At 40.2% G+C, this 16,522-nt stretch overlaps 1 long non-coding RNA gene across 2 annotated transcripts in view; it reads left to right on the forward strand.

Annotated features, from left to right (window-relative positions):
• The window catches only part of LOC134737143 (uncharacterized), a 517,224-nt gene that overhangs the window by 337,046 nt on the left and 163,656 nt on the right, over nucleotides 1-16,522 (forward strand). The window contains exon 1 of one of the 2 annotated variants that reach the window (XR_010121775.1): nucleotides 13,300-16,199. The exons of the other annotated variant lie outside the window; for it this stretch is intronic. This is a non-coding gene — a long non-coding RNA (uncharacterized lncRNA). Of the gene's footprint in view, nucleotides 1-13,299; nucleotides 16,200-16,522 lie in introns of those variants that run through there. 2 annotated transcript variants of the gene reach the window in all.

Consider the following 16,522-nt stretch of genomic DNA (forward strand, 5'->3'; position numbering starts at 1 on the left):
CTTCTTAAAGTCCAGCTCACACCTCTGTCAACTCCCTGTATGATATGACTTCAAAAGAAAAACACCTGTGGTTTGGTTATACATATATATTGGTTATACATATATATGGACATATATATGTCCACTCTTCTCAGATCCACAGCTGCTATCAATATAATAAATGGGCAGTATCTGTAGTATCATTTATTAATAAAATGAAGTTTTTCTGGCATATACACAACCCAGACTATTAGGTCATTATCTCAATAATCCCTTAGTGTAGGGGAAAGGGCAGAAAACACTTTCATTTTCTGTCTTGAGCATTAGCAAGCCACAGTCCATATAATTTAATTAAAATAACAAATGAATAATCTATAATTGACCTGTGTCTGTTTCTCCAAGCCAAAGGGTAAGTCAGATATACATGATTTTAAAATCTCTTGTTATTTTCAATATAAATTGTTCAGCTAAGTATCCAATAAATTGGAAGAATAAATGTTACTATCCAGTGCAATAATCTAAAACCTACTGGTCATCTACAATATAAAATGTTAGATTCTAAGGAAACTTCAGAACTTATTTTACACAATTCTTTCACCTTTATGGTGGAAATTTTAATTTTGCCACTTCCTTTTATGAAGATCAGGAAGTTACAAAGACAGAAAGGTAACATACCTCAACAGTAAAGAATCAAAGGAAGTTAAATAATGTACCAAGATAAATCAGTTTCTGGCATCAAAAATCCTGTCACTTGGACTTGAAAACTGGTGATCCTGGGATAGAGCCTAAAAATAGGTCTTTCATCCATATATATATATACACATACATATATATATACATACATACATATATATATACACATACATATATACACATACATACATATATATACATACATACATATATATACACATATATGTGTGTGTGTGTGTATATATATATATATATATACATATATATATATACACATATATATATGGAGAGAGAGAGAGAGAGACGGAGTCTCACTCTGTTGCCCAGGCTGCAGTGCAGTGGCGTGATCTCCGTTCACTGCAACCTCCACCTCCCAGTTCAAGCGATTCTCCTAGCGTAGACTCCTGAGTAGCTGGCATTACAGGTGTGTGCCACCACATCCAGCTAATTTTTGTATTTTTGTAGAAATGGGGTTTCACCATGTTGGTCAGGCTGGCCTTGAATTCCTGACCTCGTGATCTGCCCACCTCGGCCTCCCAAAGTGCTGGGATTACAGGCATGAGCCACCACGCCCGGCCAATCCTAATTAATATTGATTACAAATTATTAAAAGTCACTCAAATTGTAATTATAACATTCTTATGCCAGCCGTTCTCAACAACATAGTATCTGCCAAAAAGTAATTAACAAATACTCCCTGTGTTCTTGTTGCTGAAGGAAGTGGGATGAGAAAAGGAGACATTTAAAGGTACTCTACAGGAGGTATAGATTCATTTTTCTATGATATAGGGTGTTTATTTTTAATGTGGACTACACATTGGAAGTAATATTTCTTGATTGAAAAAAAGGCTGGGAATAATTGCTTACAGCCAGAAAGCAGAAGATATAGATCTAATAGAGAAACAAGTAGCCCTACAAGAAACAGCAAACACAGACTCAATGTGTATGAGAGAGACAGGGGTTGCAATTAAAATGACCAACCACTCCAGTTTCTCCAAGACTGTCCAGGCCTTCTCCCACATCTCCAGAAACGCCCCCATAGTAGGTAAACCAGGTTGGTCACCTAAGCTGCAGCATCTTGCTGCCATTCTGTAACAAGCAAATACAAGAAGGTTTTAATTGGTAACCCAAGCCTGGAGAGCTAGCCGCACCTAGCCAGTATGGACAATGCAAGTCAAGAGAAGTGCTGGACCTACTGAAAATAAATAACAGGACCAAAATGAGATGGACCCCTTACCCATGCTGGTAAAGAACATTAGCAAGTGTTTAGTAAGGGAGGGCCAGTGCCTAAATTGAGAATGCATTACGTGTTCTCTGTAGTGTCCTCTGCGCCTGTATATGAAGCCGAATTGATAAATGCCTGATTCCCAAGGCCAGGAGTCCATGCTCTGCCCAGACAGGCACAGAACATTTACCAGAGCACATTTTCCTGCTGACTCCTGTTCCAATGGGAGCACAGAATCTGCTCAAGAAATGTCTCTAGACCAGTGGTTCTCAAACTTTAATGTGTATTGGAATCACCTTGTTGAAACGCAGATTTGATACTTTGATTAGGGGAATGCTGGCAGGGAAACTGAGGTTTTGCATTCCTAACAAGCTTCCAGGTGATGCCCACAGACCACCCTGTGAGTGGCAAGGCTGTGAGCTCCAGTAATCAACCAGGTTGGGAGGCTGATTACTGGAGATGAAAGATGAAACCTATTTGACACACCCAACCTATAGTAAAACTACCTACTTATAGGGCTGCTCTGAGGGTTAACTGAAATAAGCCACAAAACCCTCCTAGCACAGTGCCTAACATCTAAACCACATATAGTTTCCATGCCAAATGATGGGTTCCATCACTCTTATTAGTAGTCTTGTAAATGCAATTTATATGAAAACTTCAGAAAGCCTGGTTTGTAGAAGTCAATGAGAAGAGTGGGGTTATTAATATATATACACTCAGTTCTGACTCACACAGAGAACAAGGCTTCTGCACAGCAGAATTCAGAGGAGGTCTGCTCTAGTGCAGGGCTTCCCAGCCCTGGCTGCACGGTGGAATCACATGGATATCTTGCGAAAGACATGAATGCCATTACCTCACCCCCGATCAACTGAATCGGAATCTCCAGTAGTCAGATCCAGGCTTTCCAGAGTACAGAAAATTTGCAGGTTATTCTAAAGTGCAGTCAAGTTTGAGAGACACACACATAAGGAAACTAGAGCTCCCTGAGTTCTGAGGTTGACTGTCAGCTCTGCTTCGACAAACTCTCTGTGCCCCATTTTCCTAATTTGTAAAATCAGAGTAATGGAAATAACAGTAGTGTCTATCTCAAAAGGCTAAATAAATCAATTTATGTAAAGCCCTTATTACAGCTTAATTTATGACTATGCTACATTTGGCCCTACCAGAATGGATAGGTGGTGCATGACTGTTACTATCAATATCTAAGACCTAGTACCTAGGTAAGAATTAATTCTACAGAATTCTGTATTTAGACCTGTTTGTATTCAGGATGCTATATCTTATACAAGCATTATTTTAGGCATAGTAATATGACATTTTAACATATTGTAAGCACATACTATTTTCAGGCATAAATACATATTATGTACTAAATACTATACTATTAATATATGCAAGGCAAAAGAGTATAATAGGAATCAGATTCAAACATGAATTGTGGTTCTACCATTGACTATATATGTGACCTTGAGCAAGGTACTTTTCTCATCGGCAGCCTATTTCCCTATCTATCAACAAGTATGATGGTAATACCTACCATTTAAGGATTATTTCAAAGCACAAATGGAGATAATCAATGTAAAGAATCTGGTATAGCACTTGGCACTGAATAGGGGCTTACTAAGGGCATTTCTCCACACTATCTATGTGTTTTGGGGGTACAGGAATGAATAAGATACCCCCAGTTTCCATAGTCTACTGGAGAATATAGGAAACAGGCATACAAATTTCATTGCTTCCTCTTTAAAATCCTCATATTAGAGACATACAATGATAATGAGCTAGAGTCTATTTATAGGAAATAGGAAGTTCATTATGTTTATGTGCTCGGTTCCTTGATATGGTACATCCGGGAATTTTATTTTTTTGTATGTGCATGGTTAGCCATTGTTTTGATTTTTGATGGGTTTTATACTTGTTACAGTTTTTAAAGTAGACATGATTTGGCAGATGTTTAGAGTAGTAGGTGTGCGTTGCTTTTGATGTCTTTGAGAACACAGAGTCCTCGAGGGCTTGGATGTCTTTCTATAGTTGTATTCTCTAACTAATAACTATGCAGTTCATGAGCGTTAAACAATGTCACTCCAAGTTATATAAGGGGCCATTCCACAGGAAGCAGAGGGAGTTAGTGTAAGAAAAAACTGCACATTCCACATGGATATTGTTCCACCCCACTCAACAAGTGGCAAAAGTGACTGAGGAGTTCATAGGGGATTCTGGAATGGATCTTATAATATTCGTAGAACGTGAAAGGTGTATTGAACCTACCAATTCCTTGATAAACTGATGATGGCTAATAATAATGATTCATTCGAAACACTAATGCTTACTCAAGACTCAGAAGATGGGTTGAATTCGCATTTACATTCCTAACTAGATGTTTAATTGTATCTAAATACTATTTAACATTTAAATAACACTGTAATTTACAAATAAATATTTCTACCACCATTTAAGTGGTGACTAAATCATGATTATTTGATTCACACATCATTCTGTGTACTATTACTATCCCATTTTACAGATAAGCAAGTCAAGCCAAAGAATTCATAAGTAATCAAGACACAGGTATTCATCTAGTCAACAGCAGCAGTACCTATGAGCCCCAGCCATGTCTCGTATCCACTGACTATGCTTTTCCCACTAAATATTGGCCATGTTGGGCAATATGTCTTGTTACTTGCCTGTGTGTCAATTTCTTTATCTCTTGACTCTACTTCACAATGAAAATATGATAAAAATGAAGCTAATTAAGAAAAGAAATTCTGGAAAAAATAAAGTTTTGTGTAAGCCTAGATTATTATGATGTTTCAGGAAATGTAGAAGTGGACCAGAATTAGGTGTGTGTACAAGTAAACCTGCCATCCTCATTGAAGCCTAAAAACCAGGCACTCTGAAATTTTAATTATTTTTTGGTTAACACTGCATTTCTAAAAGCCTCCTGGAACATTTTACTTCCAATTGCCAATTCTTTAAAATCCTCTTGGGTTGAGTCCAAGCTTGAAAAATTTCATCTGAAAATGAATGTTTTGGTTTTTTTTTTTTTTTAACATTCATAAAGTTCAGGGCATAAAGTACTCTTTCACAGAGAATAAAAACAAAGTTTACAGTGGAAATCATGTCATAGACAGGCCATGGGGCACTTTTCTCCCTAGCCAATCAGCCAGAGCTGGGTAAGTGAAGGATGGAATCTGGCCCTAGGGAAGAGCTTTTTAGGGTAGACCCAACCCCCTCTATGAGACTGCTCCTGCTAACTACGCTGTGAGTGTCCTGGGCTTGCAATGAACTCAAAATTCTCATCTGAAGTTTGACTTTATTTCACTATACATTGTGAAAGGGTGACTTCTCCAATCATCCAAAGGAAACATGGTCTCCTTAGCAAGACTGGACTAAACCAGACTAAAGCCATTAAACCTGAAATCCAGTGCTGTTAACAACGTGGAACAAGTGAGCTCCATGCCAACTGGTTTTCAGCCCCAGGTAGACTATTTAAACAGTCTGTGAACTCTTTCCACCACCTCCATTCTTTAATGCTTCTTAGTGAATTTAAAACAAGTGATCCCAAGCCACAGTGATGGCTTAGGAGCTGCCAATACCAAGCGTATTGAAATGCAGTGTTCCCTTAGCTGCCTACTCTTTGCCCATATTACGCCGCAACTGTACTGAACCACCTACAGATGCCCACACATGCTATGCTCTCTGTTGTCTTTGTGCTTTTGAACCTGAGAGGCCCCTCCCTGAATTTTCTCCCTCATGGCTCCATCACCACACTCACCTCTCTTTCTGGTTCAGGACACAGGTCAAATCCTTCCTTCTCCCTTAGTCCTTGGACTAGTCTGCAAGATCTCAGGTCTGCACTCACAACACACACTATGTTTGCTTCCATCTCAGCACTTCTCTTCCCATTACTTGCCTGTATTTTTCTGCATTCAACCAGTTATGAATTCTTTAAACATTTGGTACATTCTACTCTAAAAAGTTTGAATAAAGAATGACACACATACAAGCCATTCACTGTTGTTTAGGTGGCAGAAAACTACTAGTTATCAAGTGCCTTCAATATGCCAGGCACTGTGCTTGGTACTTCAAGTGACTTTTCTCATTATGTTTTTCCAAATATGCCGTGAAGCTGATATTATTACTAACATCGTCATTTTATAAGTGAAAACCTTGTGCTCAGAGAAGCTAAGTAATTTAGAATTGTTCCAAAACCATACCAAGAGAAATTGTATTCATTTTGGAATACAGTTCCAATTCTGGAGTATTCCGAATGGAATCCCATGTCTGTCTAACTTCTAATCTCAAGTAATTTCCATGTCATCATATTCCTTTCCTTACTTCTAGGGAATAGCACTGGTTTCATGCTTTCAGATTTTTTTTTTTTTTGAATTAGCCAAGTGTCAAATGCATTTTTAAATTTCCTTGAACAGGGACCTGCACATGCTCTGGTGTGTCATTCAGAACCCCCTTCAGAGCCAAAGCACTAATTTACCCAGTTGATGGGAGTGTTGGATGCTAATTGCATTGCCCTCTTTTGGAGACCGCTAGTTTGCCCACAGTTACACTCCCTTCCCAGAGTCAGTCTGATCCAACGTTAGTCAGCGTAGATGTGCTCTTTGCCCCAGTTCAGGAAAACTCTGCGGGCCCACCCTAGTGCTAGAGCTCCCTGTGGAATGGGCTAGTCATCCATTGCAGCTGCCTCACATTTCAACTTCTCCCTCTGCCAAATCCTGTTTCCCTCACTCTCTCTTTTTTTTAAATTATACTTTAAGTTCTAAGGTACATGTGCACAACGTGCAGGTTTGTTACGTATGTATACATGTGCCATGTTGGTGTGCTGCTGCACCCATTAACTCGTCATTTACATTAGGTGTATCTCCTAATGCTATCTCTCCTCCCTCCTCCAACCCCACGACAGGCCCTGGTGTGTGATGTTCCCCTTCCTGTGTCCAAGTGTTCTCATTGTTCATTTCCCACCTGTGAGTGAGAACATGCAGTGTTTGGTTTTTTGTCCTTGCGATAGTTTGCTGAGAATGATGGTTTCCAGCTTCATCCATGTCCCTACAAAGGATGTGAACTCATCCTTTTTTATGGCTGCATAGTATTTCATGGTGTATATGTGCCACATTTTCTTTTTTTTTTTTTTTTAGAGATGGAGTCTCGCTCTGTGGCCCAGGCTGGAGTGCAGTGGCATGATCTCGGCTCACTGCAAGCTCCGCCTCCCGGGTTCACGCCATTCTCCTGCCTCAACCTCCCAAGTAGTTGGGACTACAGGTGCCTGCCACCACGCCTGGCTAATTTTTTTGGTATTTTTACTAGAGACGGGGTTTCACCGTGTTAGCCGGGATGGTCTTGATCTCCTGACCTTGTGATCCACCCGCCTTGGCCTCCCAAAGTGCTGGGATTACAGGTGTGAGCCACTGCGCCCGGCCTGTGCCACATTTTCTTAATCCAGTCTATCATTGATGGACATTTGGGTTGGTTCCACGTCTTTGCTATTGTGAATAGTGCCGCAATAAACATACATGTGCATGTGTCTTTATAGCAGCATGATTCATAATCCTTTGGGTATATGCCCAGTAATGGGATGGCTGTATCAAATGGTATTTCAATTCTAGATCCTTGAGGAATTGCCACACTGTCTTCCACAATAGTTGAACTAGTTTACAGTCCCACCAACAGTGTAAAAGTGTTCCTATTTCTCCACATCCTCTCCAGCACCTGTTGTTTCCTGACTTTTTAATGATCGCCATTCTAACTGGTGTGAGATGGTATCTCATTGTGGTTTTGATTTGCATTTCTCCGAGTCCCTCACTCTCTTATAAGTGGTGTTTCCGAAGACACTGTCCAGTGAACTTTCTGCATGCAAGTCTCCATCTGAGACACTGTTTCTCAAAAAAACTCAACCATAGATATGACAATGAGAAGTCCATGACTACAAATTACTAATCAGAGTAAAAAATTGCAAGCAACATTTTAGTGATGGTTTAAGGATAGAATGCATGTCTCTCCAAATGCACTCTCTGGCCCAGAAAGTACCATGGATTTTATAATTGTAAATTGGACTTGCTTTGCAGTGAATGGTCAGCCCTTGAGCTTCATAACACCACCTGTTCACTCTGTGACTTGGTCTAGGTCATGTAGCTTTTGTAAGCCTCTGTTTTGCATGGAACTCCACCAAGGCATCAGGCACGTTTTTCAAATATGCCCTATGGTAAGGGAGGCAGAGCTCTTGGGTGCTGGGCACTCCAAAAAGTCACTCATCTCTTAATGGGATTGTTTATCTAGTGGCAGCCTCCACTTTAAGAAAAATGAAAACCACTTTTCTCAGTGGAATAAGCCACTACTATGCATGCCAGTCAAGATTTCAAACATACGTGTTTTTAATTACGACTATACTCAGCTAAGAGTAGCCAATGATATAAGTAGGAATCACAAATTATGCCATATAACCATTCAGCCATCACCCATTCCTTATTAGTCATGATACCCATAGTTTCCAATATCGTACCTCGTTGTCACAGTTACGGTGAGATTATATTGAAAAATATAAACAATGTATATCTAGAAATGGCAAAGTGGTTCACCCTAGAGAAGAGAAATCTCAGGGAAGACATACAATTGCAGCTCCCTTTATGGGGTTATTACTCTGTGTTACTCTATGCCAGACCTGCATGAGGAGTTGTTGATCAGTCGGTATAAAGTATGAGTTATGTAAGACGGGTCAGTTCTAGTGATCTACTGTACAATGTAGTGCCTATAGTTAGCAATAGGTTTTGTGTACTTTAAAATATGTTTAGGAGGATAGATCCTATGTTAAATGTTCTTACTACAAAAGAAACACAAAGGAACAAAAGAGACTCTTTTTTTTTTTTTTTTTTTTTTTTTTTGAGACGAAGTCTCGCTCTGTTGCCCAGGCTGGAGTGCAGAGGTGCGATCTCGGCTCACTGCAAGCTCCGCCTCCCGGGTTCACACCATTCTCCTGCCTCCCTCCCGATTAGCTGGGACTACAGGTGCCCACCATCACACCTGGCTAATTTTTTGTATTTTTAGTAGAGATGGGGTTTCACCGTGTTAGCCAGGATGGTCTCCATCTCCTGACCTCGTGATCCGCCCATCTCGGCCTCCCAAAGAGCTGGGATGACAGGTTTGAGCCACTGTGCCCAGCCCCAGAGGGACTTTTTAGAGGTGATGGGTATGTTTAGTACCTTGGTCTTGGACTGTGACCATGGTCTCATGAGTGTATGCATATATCTAAACTTATCACATGTGCACATTAAATGTGTGCAAATCATACCTCAATAAAACATTCATTTTTTTCTTATCTTTAATTCTGCTATTTTTTTTCTTTAGATACCACCAAATTCACTGGCTATTTACCATTCAAAAATCTAGAACTATGCAGAACAGGCACTCTTCCTTTCCATTTTATGGATGAGAAAAATAAGGCTTACAGTGTTTTAATACCTTACTCTAGTCCACAGAGCTAGTAAATGCCTGAGCCACATTTCAAATCCAGGTTTTTCAGAATTTAAAACCTTTATTTTTATTTTATTTGTATTATGTTACCTTCTATGTTTATTTTTCACTATTTTATTGTCACTTTTTCAGCTTTATTATAATAAGATCATTTAACATGAGATCAGCCTTCAGCAATTTTTAAGTGTATAGTCATTGTTGACTACAGGTACAAAGTCATAGAGCTGATATCTAGAGTTCATTCATCTTGCTTAATTGTAACTTTATACCAATTGATGAGTAACTTCTCATTTCCTCCTTCCCCTTAGCTCCTGACCATCTACAATTCCAGTTTTTGACTTTATAAATTTAACTATTTTAGATATCTCATAAAAATGGAATCATGCAGTATTTGTCTTTCTGTGACTGGCTCATTTCACTTAGCATAACATCCTCAAGGTTCGTCTATGTTATCTATATTGTAGAATTTCCTTATGTTTTAAGGCTGCATAGTATTCTGTTGTGTGTAGAGACCATATTTTCCTTTCTTGCTTGCTTGCTTTCTTTCTCTTTATTTCTCTCTATTTCTTTATTTCTTTCTTGCTTGCTTGCTTGATTTACTGCTTCCTTGCTTTCTTGTTTTCTTGCTTTTCTTCTTTCTTACAGGGTTTCACTCTGTCGCCCAGACTTTACTGAAGTGGCTTGGAGACAAGCCAACCTGTCTTGGCTCAGGTGATCCTCCCACCTCAGCATCCTGGGTAGCTGGAACTACAGGCACAGGCATGTGCCCCTCTTTTTTTTGTAGAGATAAGGGGTTTCAGCATGCTTTGCTCAGGAAGCTGGTCTCAAACTCCTGGGCTCAAGCAATTCACCTCAGCCTCCCAAAGTGCTAGGAATATTGGCATGAGCCACCACACCCAGCTACTGTATTTTCTTAATCCATTCATCTGTCAATGAACATTTAGTGTGTTTCCACATCTTGGCTTTTGTGAACAGTGCTGCAATAAACATGGAAGTGCTAATATCTTTCTTCAGTATTCTGATTTCAATTTTTTTTGGATAAATACACACAAGTGGGATTGCTTGATCACATGACAATGATGGCCACAAGAACATTTGGGCTCACAGCCTATCAGTTTAGCAGTCCCAACAGAGAGAATGGTTACCCTTTCCTAATTGCTCTAGAAAAATCTCAGGATTGCATCTGAGTAAGTTGGCTTTGGTCACATACCCACTTCTGAACCAAGCACTGAATATTAGATACTTTACAATTATTGTCCAGAACTGAGGAATGTACTGACTTTCAAGCTAGAAGTTCAGCTCAAAGGAGCTAAAATCACCTCCTTCTAAATTGTGTGAACAGAGACAAGGAAAAGGGAGATTCTCCAAAGGAGGGGTGAACCAAAGGAGAAGGAAGGAGGTTGGAATGGCTGAAATGGCAGATGCCTTCTATGGGAAAGAGATTTTCATATCTGCAGTGCACATTGTTAGAACTCTTATCTCCTCCACTCTTACAGTGTCTGTGCACCGAAGCCTGACTGCCAACTGCCAGCACTATGCTCCTTTGCCACAAGGCTGAAGTTAGCTCTGCCTGTACAAGAGGCAGATCAGCAATTCTGGCCTGCCACTTGCATGGAAGTTAACTCCTCTCAACAGCAAATTCAATCAATAATTGTGCAATCTGGTAAATAAATACCCCCGCTCCCTTACCCCTTGGGTTGGATAATTCTGAGATACATATGCTAGGAATATAGTCCTTAAAGTTCTCTAACAGAATTAAGCTTCACTTATCTGAAGCTGAAAGTGTAATCAAAATATATCCCATATTGTGGCTGGGAGTGGTGGCTTATGCCTGTACCCCTAGCACTTTGCGAGGCTGAGGCAGAAGGATTACTTGAGCTCAGGAGTTCAAGAACAGACTGGGCAACATAGTGAGATCTTGTTTCTAAAAAAAAAAATTAAATAGCCAGGCATGGTGGTGCATGTCTGTAGTCTCAGCTACTTGGGTGGCTAAGGTGAGAGGATCACTTGAGCCTAGGAAGTCGAGGCTGTAGTGAGCTGTGATTGTGCCACTGTGCTCTAGCCTGGGAAACACAGCAAGACCCTGTCTCAAGACATATGTATGCGTATCCTGTATTGATTTTCTTCCATTCAATGTGTCACTTCTCCATATCCCTATCTTATATTATGGAATAACCTCCCAAAGAAACTAATTGTGCTTGCATCCTTGTCTTACAGCTAAAAAACAATGAAATAGGCTGTTCCATGAAGTAGTGAGTTTCTCAGCAGTAGAAGTTTTCAATAATGCGTGGAAAAATGAATTTGGGGAGATTCAAAAATAAAATAGGTAATTGGATTGCAGGACCTGCATTTAGACCATGCAGTCCCTTCTAAGGCTAAGTTGAATTATTACTTGTTTGACTTGTGACAGAGTCATTCTTGCAGAAAAAGAGATTTATGTTCATGTGTTGGATTCTGAAATTTGTGAAAGGAGATAATATAAAAAGTTCTCTGGGGAGGGAATATTTTTTAAAGGTTATTTGAAAGTACGAGGTTTAAGCCTCCTCTTTTGTTGTAACCTGTTCTTATAAAAAGATCTTTTTGAGTACTCTGTGCTTCCTTTGCTTGGGAAGACCTCAAGATTACAAGAGGATGTCATTTCCTTGGCTCTGACTAGTTTTAAATTTTGACACCCACCGTCATCCAGGCAGAGAAAGAGCCTTCCCAAGATAACCTAAAGTCAGGAACATACATGGCTGCCACATACGTTCAAAAGGAGGTGAGAATGTGTCATCATCTAAAGTTCTTTGTGTTGGTTTGGACATGTGCCCAGGACACAGAAGTGTAAAGGAAGTGATTTCTCTCAAAATAAACACATCAATCAAAAAAAGATACAGAATATAACTATTTTATCTTTTTGATGTGTGAAAGAAAGCAATGTCATATGAAATTTATTCCACCATGATGATTTTACTTCCCCAGTGGTAATTTTCTCTAGCTCATTCATAAAAATACTAATAATGGACAAAATTTGAGTGTTAACTATGTATTGGGCACTATGAAAATGACTTAATATAAATCATGCATTGAATCCTCCCAAGAAATGTAATGGGTCCCATGTAAGCTGTCCACATTTTACAGATAAAGTAACCAAAGCCGAGAGGCTAAAGAGGCTTGCTGAAGTTCACACAACAGTGAGGTGCAAGTCTCCCTGTCTCCAAAGATGTATTAGTAATTGCTGTGTAACAAATCACTCCAAAATTTAATGCTTAAAATAATAAGCATTTATATTGTTCACAAGTCTACAGGTCAGCTGGGAAGTTTTTTCTGGTCTTAGCTGGGTTTATTCATGCATCTGCAATCAGCCCTCAGTTGGGTAGGCAGCTGCTGCTGTTTGGACTCACTCATATGTTTGGAGGTGACAACTGGCAAATCTAGGATGACAACTGGCAAATCTAGGATGTTCGCAATTGAAATAAGTGGACTTTTCTCTAGCTAGTCTCTCACCCTCCAAGTGGCGAACCTAGGCTTGTTTTCATGGCAGTGGCAGTGGTATGATGTCTAGGCCCCAAATGGACACAGAATCATTTGTATGACATTATATTGGCTGAAGTAAGTCACATGGCCAGCCCAAATTTGAAAGGCAGGGAAAGAGATCCTGCCTCTTCATGGGAGAAGCTACAAAGTCATGCTGCAAACACACGGAGAGGCATTCAGGATTGCAGTTAATCCACCATGGATGCATATGTTTCTACCACTGTGTCCTTCCTTGCATCCTGGCACCTCTCTGGAAAAGTATACTGGCAGGTGTTCTTCACCTTGGTTTTGCCTGAATGAACATCTAAGAGAGAGATAGCCCATTAATTGCTAATTTTGAAAGAGACTTTCAGTCTTGTACTTATCTCCTATCCATGTTAAATCTCCTCTTTCAAACCTCCCACAAACAGGCATTCGGCACCTGCCAAGACACTTCCACTGATGGGGAGCTCAATTTTATTACGTTAAATTGACTTTCGTTTACTTTTACAGTAAGTGCTTTGGAATAGGGCTCTCACCTCTATATTTGTGCAATTTCTTTTTCAGGCATCCTGTTCCAATGCTCTTCCTTCTATACACTGAAATCTTCCTTCTAGTAATTCCCCATCTCTGCTCTTTTTCTTGCTCCCTGGAGCAGACTAAAACAAATCTGTGGCTTCTCCTATATGACAACTATTTTATATCCGAAGACATTTATCAATTTCTTCAGCAATTCTCCAGGTCTTTCCAGATTTAATTATTATTCAGCTGCTCCTCTAATGAGATCAATACACTTTATTGTAGGTACACAGGTTGTCAATGTTCTTTCTTTACGTGGCACCCAGAGTCATCTGCATCCTCTGAATAAAACAGAACAAAATTGCTTGTTTTTCCTCCTCTACCTCTTCTTCGTTTTGTAGTTGCAGGTCATTCTTACTGCATTAAATCGAATTTGTTTTCTCACTCAAAGTAAGTAATTTGGAACAGGGCCGAGAGCCCTATTTTTGTACAATTTGTTTTTGAACCAAAGGAGAGGTATCATCTGCCTTTCTCCTTTTATTATTTCCTCTGTAAGTTCAGTCCTTTCCTTCTAGTCAGTTGCTGTAAACCTTTATGCTTTTATTTAGGCTGTTTATTCATCACTCAATGGTCTTCTACTGAGATACTCGTCAGTACCTTGGTTTGTGATAGCTGCTTGGAACAAAAAGCTGGGTAAACCCCAGCACTGGCCCTTAAAGAGTTTTCAGGCTACTGGGTGAGGCTGTGGTTTAAAGCAGTCTCTTTCAGGTAACCTCAGGCTATTTGAGAAGCATGCTTATTTTTCAGGGTTTCTCCTATACCCTTCTTCAACATTTCAAGAGGACACTTGGGAAAATAGACTGTGTGGCCCTGCGGTGTCAGGGGAGCATTGTCTGGTTCCCATGCTGTCTTCTGCTGCGGACTTCCTCAGCATGTTGATGCTTTTATTGGGTCTGGATGTCAAGGATATCGATGCTCTTATTGTCATCCTCTGTAATGACCTCAGGTGTTTCTGTGGCCTCCAGTCTTGAGGTCCACATTCTGAATGTGCCCTCATGTTGACTCCTGGCTTCCTCCAAGCTCAGGATTTCCATGTTACCTGAGGGCCAGTGGCAATAATGCACTGTGGCCCTCTCTCCAGTTGGTAGTGACATGTGAGAGATAGCCTGAGCCACGTCTTGGCTTCCCTATGACTTTCTCACTACAATGGATTGTTATTCCATGCTTACTATGGAACTTCTTTGAGGGGCTTGCAGACTCCCTAGGCTTTTTCTGAGGATTCAAGGATTCCAGTTCTGTTTTACTTATTTTCTCATAAATGAGATTAGGTTTCTATACCCTCCAGCTTGACATTTTACATGAAGGGGTGAGCTGGAACTCGGATAGTCATGTTGTACATCTTGAATAGTCATTCTGTTCTTCTATCTTTAACACTCAAACTCCTCCCAAGCACTCTGGTGGCTCTCTGAGCCATCATTTTCCTGCTGTGAGAACTTCCCTGCATCAGTCACTTCTCACAATTTTTATAATCTGCTCTGTAAGTGCCTTCAAGTTCTGCCTCAATGAAAGTCATAAGACATTTTTTGTTTGTTTTGTTTTTTTCTCTGTCAACAAAACCAGTCATCTGTACATCGAAAGCATTTCCCTTCATACCACTGTCTTACTGTATTCTTGGAACAGTATTCCAGAACTCAAAGCAACAGAGTCTCTGTTTTCAGACTGGTTCTTCTCTTAAATGAAGGAAAAAATGGTCATTAACTTTATAGGGGCAGAAAGAAAAGGGACAAGGACTTCAGGAACTAGAGGTTCTGTCTACATGGGGACTCATGATACTATTCTCTCAACGATAGATCTGGAAGTTTGATTTACCATGAAAAAAAAACCCACACTTTTAAATGCTTAATTCCTGTTAAACTTATAAAGAAAGTTGGCATGCCAAATAATAAACAAAGAATTCAGGAACCAGACTGGTGAGAATGATGTGATTTGAGGGAAGATTTTCTAAAGGCTTAATGGGATTTCTTCACTTTCTCTTATTTTCTGTACCATCTAAATTCTAATAACGGAAAGACTGTTAACTTTCCATTATTAGAGCTCCAAGCCAGTCACAAAAAGAGAAAAAATTAAAGAGAGAAAAGAGAGAGAGAGAGAGAAAAGAAGAGCAAAAGGGAAGGGAAGAAAACAGAAAGAGAAAGGAGGGGAAGGAAGGGAAGGGAGGGGAGGGGAGAGGAGGGAAGTGAGGGAGAGCAGAGGGAAGGGGAGAGGCGAGATGGTGAGGTGTGGAGGACAAGTTAAATATTAAATTTGAACTCAATTGAGCATGGACACAAACAATGGTCACCAAGTCCCAGAACAGGTTGTGTGTGCCCCTTGAGGCATTCATCCAGCACTGTTTCAGAGAAATCCCTATTTCAATCTATTCCTATATGTTAGTTATTGAAAAACAATAGACAATTGTAAGAAACAAGTTGACCTTTTTTTTTTTTTTTTTTTTTTTGAGACGGAGTCTCACTCTGTCGCCCAGGCTGGAGTGCAGTGGCGCAATCTCAGCTCACTGCAAGCTCCGCCTCCCGGGTTCACGCCATTCTCCTGCCTCAGCCTCTCCAAGTAGTTGACCTTTTTGTGTTCCTTGAGCCAAAGGGCCCTCATGACTGGGCCTCACACCAAATAACTCATTACAAAAAGAGCTAGGGTCCCAGAGTGCGCCAAAGCTTCAGGAGACCGCCCCTCATCTGTGCACAGATGAGTGGCCAACTCTGGAGCGCAGGTTGTTGCTTCCTATTCTGGTGATGAATCCTTCAGTCTGGTGAGTATAAATATATACATATGGATATATATATTTATATATATCTTTCCCTTCTTCCCTTTTCATTACAATTTGCTTATTATTTGCTTATTATATCAATTTGCTTATTATGTCTGCATTGCCATTTACGTGGGATAAAGGTTGTTTACCCCAAAGGCATTGTGTATATGTCTTTTCTTCTCCCCTTGCACGTTTCCTGCACAGAACAAGAGGAATGGAAAAAAAAAGGGGAGGGGAGGGGAGGGGAGGAAAGGAGAGGGGAGGGGAAGGGAGGGAGGGGAGGGGAGGGGAAAAGAGAAAATCAAAATGGACCAATGACCAGT

This window comes from Symphalangus syndactylus, chromosome 7 (assembly GCF_028878055.3).
Source record: "Symphalangus syndactylus isolate Jambi chromosome 7, NHGRI_mSymSyn1-v2.1_pri, whole genome shotgun sequence".
Taxonomy (NCBI): domain Eukaryota; kingdom Metazoa; phylum Chordata; class Mammalia; order Primates; family Hylobatidae; genus Symphalangus; species Symphalangus syndactylus.